Source organism: Staurois parvus, unplaced genomic scaffold (assembly GCF_062004578.1).
Source record: "Staurois parvus isolate SC_StPar_1 unplaced genomic scaffold, SC_StPar_1.0 ptg000147l, whole genome shotgun sequence".
Lineage (NCBI taxonomy): Eukaryota > Metazoa > Chordata > Amphibia > Anura > Ranidae > Staurois > Staurois parvus.
Window position 1 is genome coordinate 28,033,244 of NW_028317943.1, and position 12,055 is coordinate 28,045,298.

The window sequence follows — 12,055 nt, forward strand, 5'->3', positions numbered from 1 at the left end:
ATCTGAATCTGATTAACAACCCCCTCTGCTACTTAACTGACCAGATCAAAATCCCAGGAGTTTAATTGACTTGATGTTATACTCTGATTAAAAAGTGTTCCTTAATTTTTTTCAGCAGTGTATATGAAGATGTGATCATGTGGGAATATTGTAGTTTCAGGTAAGCCAGAAGGCATTCATAAAAAAAAAGTGCTCCCCTTACATAGATAAATACATAAATAGCATACTCTTATAATAAAAAGTGAAACATGAAAAAACATATGTGATAAATTATCAACTTATTTACTGTGATAAGTATCCAATGAAAAACCATAAAGTACTTCCTAATTCAGAACTTTATCACTATACTCATGTAGCCCCTGGTCCTAAACTGGGGTTACTATGCAAATCAAGTATTGCAAATCTAGTTTTTGGCTGGGCTGTAGTTGGCTCAGACCAATTATATGATTCTTAAACTGTCTTTCCTCTAATCTTAGTTGGGTTGTGCATCTCTCACTGTCGCCAGTAGGTGTAACTGGTATCACATATATATTTATTCCAGACAGCCCAATAGGAGATTCAATGGCCACTGGTGCATTCTGGGAGAGGATATATATATTTGGGGTGGGCTATGTGTTGAGGCCTGAGGAGGTGCTGCTGAAGAGAACTCCATGTTAGGCCCTGAAGCCTGTCTGGGCCTACCTTGTTTGAAGTGGTCCTGAGGCTGTCCTGCCTGGCATGGAGGAAGCCAAGCCAAGGTGAGAAGATAAAGGGGAGGCCCCTTGCTGGAGAAAGCCAGGATAAAGGCTGGTCTCTCAGAAGGTCCTGGTGACTCGCTTGGAGGACGCAGTAGACTCTGAAAATATGCTTGAAGTGTTGCCAAGTCGGCTTAAAGGTTCTGACACTGTGAAACTGGACTGTATTCTGAGATCCAAGGAGTCTGTAAGTGATCTGTGTAGCATCTGGCACCCCTAACTTTCCTCTCTCTCTCCTTTTCAAGTTCAACATTAAAGCTTTGACAAAGACCTAAAGTGATTGGCGCTCAATTTCAGTTCTAATCTCCCCTTTCTAACCATGGACTCAGCCCCGGGGTAAATGCTAGCTCGCTCTCTGTCCTTTAGAGGTACTATCTTGTCTTCAGAGAAGTCAGGGGGATGCTACACTCAGATAGCGCATTTCTTAGCTACTTTAAATCAAACCTCTAATTTAACTTCTACAGCAGTGGAGTATTTATGCAGGAACTTGGACAAACACACTGGTCACATATCTAAAACCTATAACATATTGACCTCTGCCTCCACCGAGCTGTTCTATATGGACAAATGGGAAAACAATATCGGAGAGACACTGGAAGTGGAAGATTGGTATAAGATGGCACAGTACACTTCTAAAATATACACTAACACTTCATTGGTTGAAGCAAATTATAAAGTTTTCCTAAGGTGGTACAGGGTGCCAGTGCAAGTGGTATCTTGTGTCCCGGGGGCCACCCCGCTGTGCTTTAGAGGCTACGGCTTAGAAGGTATGATATTTCATACCTGGTGGACCTGCCCCAAAATAAGGAGGTTCTGGATCCATACTTATCATTTTATTTATTCGCTTACACAGGTGAGCCTCATTAAATCAACACTATAGGCATTACTGGGGCATCCAGTGGAGGGGACATCAGGACCCACGAGGAGGCTCATAGCGTTCATTTTTGTAGCAGCCGGAATTTCCTTTGCCGGGTCATGGAAATCCCCTGCAATCCCATTCAACTTTTGAAAGTGCAAGTTATCATGGAATATGGTTATAAAACACCTTTCAGCAATTTGGCATGACACACGTCAACAAAATGCGGGATCCCTGGATTAAATATCTCTCGAGACGTACAGTCAGGTCCATAAATATTGGGACACAATTCTAACATTTTTGGCTCTATACACCACCACAATGGATTTGAAATGAAACAAACAAGATGTGCTTTAACTGCAGACTGTCAGCTTTAATGTGAGGGTATTTACATCCAAATCAGGTGAACGGTGTAGGAATTACAACAGTTTGCATATGTACCTCCCACTTGTTAAGGGACCAAAAGTAATGGGACAATTGGCTTCTCAGCTGTTCCATGGCCAGGTGTGTGTTATTCCCTCATTATCCTAATTGCAATGTGCAGATAAAAGGTCCAGAGTTCATTTCAAGTGTGCTATTTGCATTTGGAATCTGTTGCTGTCAACTCTCAAGATGAGATCCAAAGAGCTGTCACTATCAGTGAAGCAAGCCATCATTAGGCTGAAAAAACAAAACAAACCCATCAGAGAGATAGCAAAAACATTAGGCGTGGCCAAAACAACTGTTTGGAACATTCTTAAAAAGAAGGAACGCACCGGTGAGCTCAGCAACACCAAAAGACCCGGAAGACCACAGAAAACAACTGTGGTGGATGACCGAAGAATTCTTTCCCTGGTGAAGAAAACACCCTTCACAACAGTTGGCCAGATCAAGAACACTATCCAGTAGGTAGGTGTATGTGTGTCAAAGTCAACAATCAAGAGAAGACTTCACCAGAGTGAATACAGAGGGTTCACCACAAGATGTAAACCATTGGTGAGCCTCAAAAACAGGAAGGCCAGATTAGAGTTTGCCAAACGACATCTAAAAAAGCCTTCACAGTTCTGGAACAACATCCTATGGACAGATGAGACCAAGATCAACTTGTACCAGAGTGATGGGAAGAGAAGAGTATGGAGAAGGAAAGGAACTGCTCATGATCCTAAGCATACCACCTCATCAGTGAAGCATGGTGGTGGTAGTGTCATGGCGTGGGCATGTAGGGCTGCCAATGGAACTGGTTCGCTTGTATTTATTGATGATGTGACTGCTGACAAAAGCAGCAGGATGAATTCTGAAGTGTTTTGGGCAATATTATCTGCTCATATTCAGCCAAATGCTTCACAACTCATTGGACGCCGCTTCACAGTGCAGATAGACAATGACCCAAAGCATACTGCAAAAGCAACCAAAGAGTTTTGTAAGGGAAATAAGTGGAATGTTATGCAATGGCCAAGTCATTCACCTGACCTGAATCCGATTGAGCATGCATTTCACTTGCTGAAGACAAAACTGAAGGGAAAATTCCCCAAGAACAAGCAAGAACTGAAGACAGTTGCAGTAGAGGCCTGGCAGAGCATCACCAGGGATGAAACCCAGCGTCTGGTGATGTCTATGCGTTCCAGACTTCAGGCTGTAATTGACTGCAAAGGATTTGCAACCAAGTATTAAAAAGTGAAAGTTTGATTTATGATTATTATTCTGTCCCATTACTTTTGGTCCCTTAACAAGTGAGAGGCACATATGCAAACTGTTGTAATTCCTACACCGTTCACCTGATTTGGATGTAAATACCCTCAAACTAAAGCTGACAGTCTGCAGTTAAAGCACATCTTGTTCGTTTCCATTGTGGTGGTGTATAGAGCCAAAAATGTTAGAATTGTGTCAATGTCCCAATATTTATGGACCTGACTGTATGTGATATCATATCTCTAGCCTGGACAGGGTGGACTTCTTACTTCTTCTTATTCATACTGCTTATCTTCTCTCTATGATTTTATTTTACATTTTGTTTTCCATATGGCCGTCAGGCCACTTGTTGAGATGTAATGTGGAATACAAGACTCATTTAGTCCTGCACTCTATAAGTGTAGCACTGGCCTGCCGTAGTCAGGTGTACTGTTTGATTTAACCAGTTCTTCACCCACTGATTTCACAATGGGGGGGAGGTGGTTTATTCTAGCAAAACTACTGTATTACCCCAATATCCCCCCTATCGTATAGATATCATTGGTGGAGAGAGGTATAATTGGGTCTGCGCTTACATATCACCATTGCTTAACATTTTGGTTTTCTACAAAGTGCATGATGGAAATTGTGCTGAAAACGTGTTTGTCATGTTTCACATGACTGTCATATGCCTTTAAGTGTTCTTTGTATTTTGTCTCTGCTCCTCCCTTTCCTTTGGTTTAGTTCATGCTGTATAGATAGCCCCACCCTTTTTCCCAGTAATGCATTTCGGCTTCTAGCCTCATGTCTTATGGAAGCAGATCACATTATGATCTTTTGACCTATCCGATATTCATTGTTGTAAGATTCTCTCAGTTTGTGGAATAAACTTCACAAGATCTACAAGATGTCTTCTGGATTGAGTCACTGCCTGTGATATTCAACTAAGATTGGATTTATCGCTATCTCATCAGAACTGTAAGTTACAGAGATCACACTTTCAATCCTTAGAATGGAGAGACAGAACAGTGTCACTTATCTCTTTTGTTACATTTTGTATCCTGGTGTGAAACTAACATACCCTATATGTTGTATGTGTAACTGTTGAATTTTCGTACCATTGTTGAAAAACTAAATAAAAATCATTGGAAAAGAAAACTATAAAGTGAAATCAAAGTCAATCCAATGTGCCCTTAAATAAATTATATGCATTTTTTGAATAAACAATAAAATAGAAAACCATAATGCAGTAAGTTTTATCACAATTGTAAAACTAAAAATACTTCCAAGCGCGCACTCACATTATAAATACAAATGCCAGCATTCAATTTTACAACATGGATCCAAGATGACCACCACTGACCCAACTTCCTGTTTGCTTCCCACATGTGTTCCACAGACCAGAAGTTATGTAGGTGGAAATGACGTCACGATGAATGGCCCCTGCCCAAAATGTTTCGACCAATTGTAGTTGAGGCTTGAATGCAGAAGCACTGGATTTTTTTAGAGATATTTATTTGTAATTATATAATTTACAGTATTTATTTATAAAAGACACATTGGACAGACTTTGATTTCACTTTATGGTTTTTCACTGGATACTTATCATGTTAAATGAGTTGATTATTTATCACATATTGTTTTTTCACATGTTTTACTTTTGATTATATGAGCAAAGTATTTATGTATATAAGGGGAATTTAGCACTTTATTGTATTTATCACTTAGATAAGGGGGTATATGGTTCACAGTGCTAGCAGCCTCCAAGGAGACTTTTATTCCAAACAAAAAAGGTGTTTTTTACATAGCAGAGATACATTCATGACTATAAAGCCCCATTCACATTTCGCATAGCAGGAACTCCTACTCCTTTTTCAAGCGACAAGCTTCACACAGTTTTTAAAGGCTTGCTTTGCTTTGTGATTCTGCTGCGTGACAATCATGGCAAAATCGTATCACATTTGCGGTGCCATTTTAAAATGAATGGCACCCAAACACATGTTGTGCATTTTGCAGCCATTGCCATGCGATTTGGAATCATGGGCAGAATTTCAGCAATTCTGCTTGTGATTCATATCCTCAAGTGTGATTGGGGCCTAAAACTTAAAGCAATGCCAAATTTATTCCTAAAGTGGACCTTTCCCCTTTTTTAATTAAATTTTACATCAGCATGCTGATGTAAAATCATCTAACACAATTAAAAAAAAAAAAGACAATTTCTTGCTTGCTTACCTTTTTTGCAGCACAGATACCCCTGGAAAGGCAATGTCACTAGTGCCTTCAGGACAACATCATTTTCAATATGGCGACAGTGGAGCAGGGACACCTGCTGTATAGAGGCAGCCTGGAAAAGTATCCACAAGAGAGAAAGGCAGCATTGATACAGGTAAGTGTACTTGTTTATATGTAATGTATTATATATTTTTGCCATTTTTTTGCAAGAGGGGGTTCTCTTTAAACCTCTTTAAAGTGATTGTAAACCTTTATATATACCCAGTGATTAAATAAATCCTCCTACATAAGTTGTACCTATTCATCTGCAGTCTTCTCTTCTCTACATCAATGCAAAGTGCAGAATTTATAAAGCTTGTCTGACAGTTCAGAAAAAATGGGGTGTAGAGCTGAAGTTAGACTCTGCAGAGCTCAATGAGCAGAGATTGGAGAGAAGGGACACAACTCCCTTCACACAGAACACAGGAACAACGCTGAGGCTGTCAATCTGCTGGAGGTCCCTCCCCGTCACCATTTTTCCTTTGGTGTCAGGAAAACTTGTCATAAGTGACTCATGCGGATAGCAGAGGAACGAAGCAACAGAGAGAAATGATACTTAGTGCTCCTAATTGAGACAAGTATAAACCACAGAGGGATATGCTGTTTTCATATTTCATGTCTGAGGTTTACAACCACTTTAAGTTAAAAAGTATCTCCTATTGCTATCAGTCTCCTCCAAATCCCCCCAAATTTTGCTGCTGTGATCTGACTTCCTCTTAGAGGGTGGCTATGTTCATTCCCCATGGTCCCACTGTATGTAGACGTGTAGCTTTGTTTGCTCCTGAGATGGACTATGGACCATAAGATTTGTACTGTGCATGGAGCAGTGTACTTGACAACAACTAATGTGTACTGCTCGTTCCAAACACACAGCCGTGAGAGGAAAAGGAGAGGTATAGAAGCTCATGGAGGACAAGGAAAGAGAAAAACACAATAAGAAGTGATTTCATAAAAAATAAATTACACAGCCATTAAGTAGTTTAATCTAATCTAATGTCATCTATGGATTACTTCTGGAGAATAAGGATATTGTTTAGTTTCAAAATTCATGTTTTTTATAAAATGGTAACAAACATGATTAACTGAAACTATTCTTATCCAAATGCAGCAGCAAGATTTTCATGACAAGGGACATTAAATGTATGCCCTTTGCCACACAGGAGATAGCAAAATCAGCCCAGGAGAAAAGATTGAAGCTAATTACTGCTGCTATTGAAGTAAGCAATGTCTACCAACTAAACTTACAGGAGCTGAGGACAAAGAAAGGTGAAGACTTTCCTGAGGCCGTTGTTCTGATAGTAGTGTCTTTGACCCAATATGTTTTCAAGATCTATTTTTATTAAAGGAGGGCTTCAAACAGTCAAAGGCATGCCTTAACAACCCTACACTGCAACCTGCTCAGAATGTATGTTACAAGGAAAATATGTCTGGAATATCTCATTTTTTTTTAATGAAAGTGAAGATCTAATTAGGGCTGACAGTGGCTATTCTACTGTAGTACCCTCCTAGAACAGGTTGCTAGAGAGGTTTAGGGAAATTTAGTTCTTTAGCTCCTTTGTAATCATTGGAGCAATGTTTGATTTTTTTTTGCTGTTCTGGGCCTCACAGGCTGCAGGCTCAACTGCTTCCCCCTGCCTTCTTGTGGATTCTATAATATAGCAGGTTGGAAGAGGCAGACATAGGGCTTGAATATACATGTGGTCTCGTCCAATATCTGGGGCGGAAGATGCCCAGTAGTAGGTGACTGAGGAATGCATAAATAGTCTAGGGACTGGAACAGCAGGTTTCTTGTCCAGGAGAAGACCCTAGCCTGAAGGGCTGCTGCCCTCCTGGGCAGAGTAGCTAAAATCTGGCAGAGTTCATTGAGGTCCCAGCTCAGGGAGAGCTGGGGGACCTGCATTCTGAAAGGTGCTGGAGCCAATTCAAAGTTGGTTCACTGGAGATCTGGTTTAGAGGCTCACAGTAGAAGTGTTTGTTATTTGCAGGATAACCAGGTGAAAATAAGTGGAAAAAAAAGACTGAAATGAATGCAGCCAATATACCTAAGTATTGGTAAGCTCCAATATAATATTGTTTATGGGTTAAGATGAGTATGCAAAGTGTAATGAAATTATGTTCCACACTTATAGATATAAAGCTACACAGTTTTATTGGCTTAGGCCCGCCATTGATGTATCGAAATTTCAATCTATCTATGGGCAGGCTGGTTGTAAACAAGATAACCTCTCGATTGACTTCTGTCTTTCAACCAGCCTGTTGGAACATTTTTGCTCTTTCAGTGCTGCCGACTATAGCTAGCGGTGCTGATGAGTCTATGAGTCTAGGGAAAGTCTCCCTACTGTCAAAATACAATAACGCCTCGGGAGGGATTCCTCCATCCACTTCAAACATGTGGATGGGAGAATTGATTCATTTTCTTTCACACAGTGGCTAAATGGTTAGCACTTCAACCTGGCAGCACTAGGGTCATTGGTTCAAATCCTAACCATGGCACCACCTGCCTGGAGTTTGCATGTTTTCCCTGTGCCTGTGTGGGTTTCCTCCGGGTACTCCAGTTTACTGCCACACTCCAAACACATGCTGGTAGGTTAATTGGCTCCTGTCTAAATTGGTCCTAGTATGTGTACTCTGTGTATGAATGTGAGTTAGGGACCTTAGATTGTACACTCCTTGAGGGTTAGGGACTGATGCGAATGTATTAAGTAGATATATATATATATATATATATATATATATATATATATATATATATTATATATATATATAGTGCTGTGTACATTGAGGGTGCTATATGAGTGCCAGTAATAATAATAATAATTCAACCTGCTGGTTGAACAAGATAAAATGAATCATGTGTGGCCTACCATACAAGTATATCATTATATGAATTTATCATGGTGTTGGAGCACATACTGCCCTAAACGATAATATCACTCAGTGCACCATCCAGCCCCTTCAAGGCACAGCAGCTTTCAGCCTCCCATAGAGTTTTACAGGCTGCCAGCAGCAGAGCTGGATGGTATGCCTGTGCCCTCAGACCACATGTAAATTATTATTATACAGGATTTATATAGCGCCAACAGTTTTCTCAGCACTTTACAATATAACGGGAGACAATACAGCAACAATACAGTTCAATACAAGAGGGTTAGGAGGGCCTAATCCTTGGAGCTTACAATCTAAGATGTCAGAATATCATGCAAAGGGGCTGAATGCCCAAAGTGCATAAGGCCTTAAACATACTTTTGATGACTTTTACAAATTTTGATTAGAGTGGGGAAAAGGCTTTAATTCTGTCTTTGACCCTACTGGGGAAATTTTCCTCTTACTTCTCATACTTGTGGAGTCAATACAAGAAATGAAGAGTGTATGTTTCCAGGCCAGGAAAGTATGCACAGCAATAAAAACATTGTTGGAAATTCTAACCCTTCCCCACTGTAGTAAAATGTCTTTTTTGTGTGTGTCTCTGTTGAGGAGCTTGTCCAGACAGGAAGTGAGGGGTAATCACTCCATTAGGGACATAGATGGCATTAAAGTAGAACTAAACCCATCAATTTAACAGTTTCAGAAAACAGTTACATTCCCGGCACATACCACGAATATAACTGTCTCATATTCTGGTGTTCTCAACCAAACTGTCAAACCATCAAATGGTTGGTATCAAAACTGATCACATGTGCAGCATCTTGGATTCTGAAGATCAAACAGAGGCCAAAATGGCTGCTTACGTGGCTGAAAACAGATAGGAGGGTTCAGTTCCACTTTAAGAAAATGACAGAGCTGCTCATCCTTCCCTTGTAAACACAAAAAGTTAGTACAATAAAACATTTTGCCTGAAGCTTGGCTATATAGTGGTAGTAAAGTCTCGATAGGAGAGTAAAATAAATGGCCCCTCTGCAGATTTAAGTCATAATATACTGGTATCTACCACATACTAGTACATTATGACAGACTTACCTGCAAACGGAGCCCTCCAGAGATGTGCTATCAGGGCTCTCCCCGGTTTCAACTGGTCCTCCTTCCGGGTTTCACATCTTTGGACACTTGATTGGCTGAGCAAATGTGACTTCACTCCCACGCATGTGCGGCTCAGATCATATTGCCCACTGAAAGGCGAGTGGGGATTTATGAGACTACAGAGATGGAACATGTGTGCAGAGGGAATACAGGAATGGAACATGCGTGCAGAGGGGATATAGAGTTGGAAAATGTATGCAGAGAGAGTACAGCAATGGAACATGTGTGCAGAGGGATACAGGGATGGAACGTTTGCAGAGGGGATATAGGGATGAAACATGTGCAGAGGGGATATGCGGATTAAACATGTGTGCAGAGGGGATACAGAGATGTAACATGTGTGCAGAGAGAGTAAAGCGATGGTACTTGTGTGCAAAGAAGATACAGGGATGGAACATGTGTGCAGAGGGATACAGGGATGGAACATGTGTGCAAAGAAGATACAGGGATGGAACATGTGTGCAGAGAGAGTACAGTGATGGAACATGTGTGCAAAGAAGATACAGGGATGGAACATGTGTGCAGAGAGAGTACAGTGATGGAACATGTGTGCAAAGAAGATACAGGGATGGAACATGTGTGCAGAGAGAGTACAGTGATGGAACATGTGTGCAGAGGGGACACAGCAATGGAACATGTGTACAGAGAGGGTACAGAGTTGGAACATCTGTGCAGAGATAGTACAGCGATCAGAGGCGTAGGTAGGATATTTTGCACCCAGGGCGAACGGCCAGCTCATGACACCCCCCCACTTCATATGGTCCCTGTATCCCTGTAGACACCCCCCCCATCCTGATCACATTGCCCCCCCCCTCCCCTTCATCCATGGCAGTACTCACCGGGCTCAGCTCTCCCCTCGTCCCCTCCGGCACATGCCAGGCTCACTGCCCTCCTCTCCGCTCCTCTCCCGGCCGGCTCCTCTCTCCTCTCATAACTCACTGTGGATGGCAGACGTATCATGTGACACGTCTGCTGCAGCCGCTGCAGTGATCTTGTGACCTCATTTTGGCGCCGTGGTACATATGTACCCCCCTGCCTCCCCCCTAGCTACGCCTCTGACAGCGATGGAACATATGTGCAGAGGGATACACTGGTTTTACATGTGTGCAGGGAGGTGCAGTGGTGGAACATGTGTGCAGAGAGAGAATAGCAATGGAACATTTGTGCATAGGGGGTACAGTGGTGGAACACATGTGCATGGAGGTAAAGCAGTGGAACATGTGTACAGAGAGAATACAGTGATGGAACATATGTGCAGAGGGGGTACAGTGGTGAAACATGTATGCAGGGAGGTACAGTGGTGGACCATGTCTGCAGAAAGAGTACAGCGGTGGAACATATGTGCAGCGAGGTTACACTGGTGGAACATGTGTGCAGAGGGGGTACCGTAATGGAACATGTGTGCAGAGGGGGTTACAGTGGTGGAAGTGCGCAATCTTTCCATTTTCTACTGACATAATTTGGAGCATTCCTTTTACTGGCCACCAACATACAGTAAGTGGGACATTGTTTGTACTGAACACCACCATAAGCTGGACAATTTTCCCATTGACTCCCAATAAATTAGTAAGGGCTACCCTGAGACCTGAAAATGATTGCAGGGGTTCCTGTGGGCTAAAATATTGAGAAGAACTACTTTAAAATTTATAAGTGATATAGCGTAAAACAGCTGCCTCTCCTGCTCAAGCTGACCCTGCCAATTTATACCGTGCCACCATACATGCCAACCCATGCTAAACAATGTTTGGTTACCACAACTACTGGTACCTAGTGACCCCCACTGTAGGGAGACTTCCTGTACCTTTGACACCACTAGAGGGAGACTTCCTGTTTCTGTGACACCACTGTAGGGAGTCATCCCCTTGCTTTATGTTTCCGTGACACCAATGGAAGGAGTCTTCCCAACAATTCGTTCCTGTGACCCCACTGGAGGGAGACATCCTGTTTCTGTGACCCCACTGGAGGGAATCTTTCTGTTTCTGTGACCCCACTGGAGGGAGACCTTCCCTCACTTCCTAACCCTGTGAATCCAATGATGGGAGACGTCCTGTTTTTGTGAGCCACTTAGAGGGAGACTTCCCCTCTCTTCCTGTCCCTTTGACACCACTGGAGGGAGATTTCCTGTTTCTGTGACCCCACTGGAGGGAGACTTCCCCTCAATTCCTGACCCTGGCACAGGAACAGCCATAAATTATGTCTCTCTGCGGGGCAGGAGGTTCGAATTTTGTGTTGCCTAGGGCAGCACAAAACCTAAATACACCACTGCTCCCACCCAAATCACAAATAACCAAATTCTTCAGTTTCTTTTCCCATTTTAGCCCTAAATATGTCTTGATGACTACATGCATATGCTTCATCTATTTGTTCATTTCTATTTGGCACAGTTGAAACTTTAAATGTTGAACAATGTACAATTTGTGCATGATCTCTAAAAAAAAATTAAAAAATGTATATATATATATATATATATATATATATATACACACACATACACACACAATACTTGCTGCCTCTAAGGGTATTTATGAAG

General features: G+C 41.9%; 1 protein-coding gene across 3 annotated transcripts in view; it reads right to left on the reverse strand.

The window, feature by feature from the left end:
• LOC149464856 (uncharacterized) overlaps nucleotides 1-12,055 on the reverse strand; it is a 183,332-nt gene that overhangs the window by 150,770 nt on the left and 20,507 nt on the right. For all 3 annotated transcript variants that reach the window (XR_016312300.1, XR_016312299.1, XM_089674185.1), the window contains exon 2: nucleotides 5,470-5,581. The gene's annotated coding sequence lies outside the window, so the exon portion shown is untranslated. The remainder of the gene's footprint in view (nucleotides 1-5,469; nucleotides 5,582-12,055) is intronic.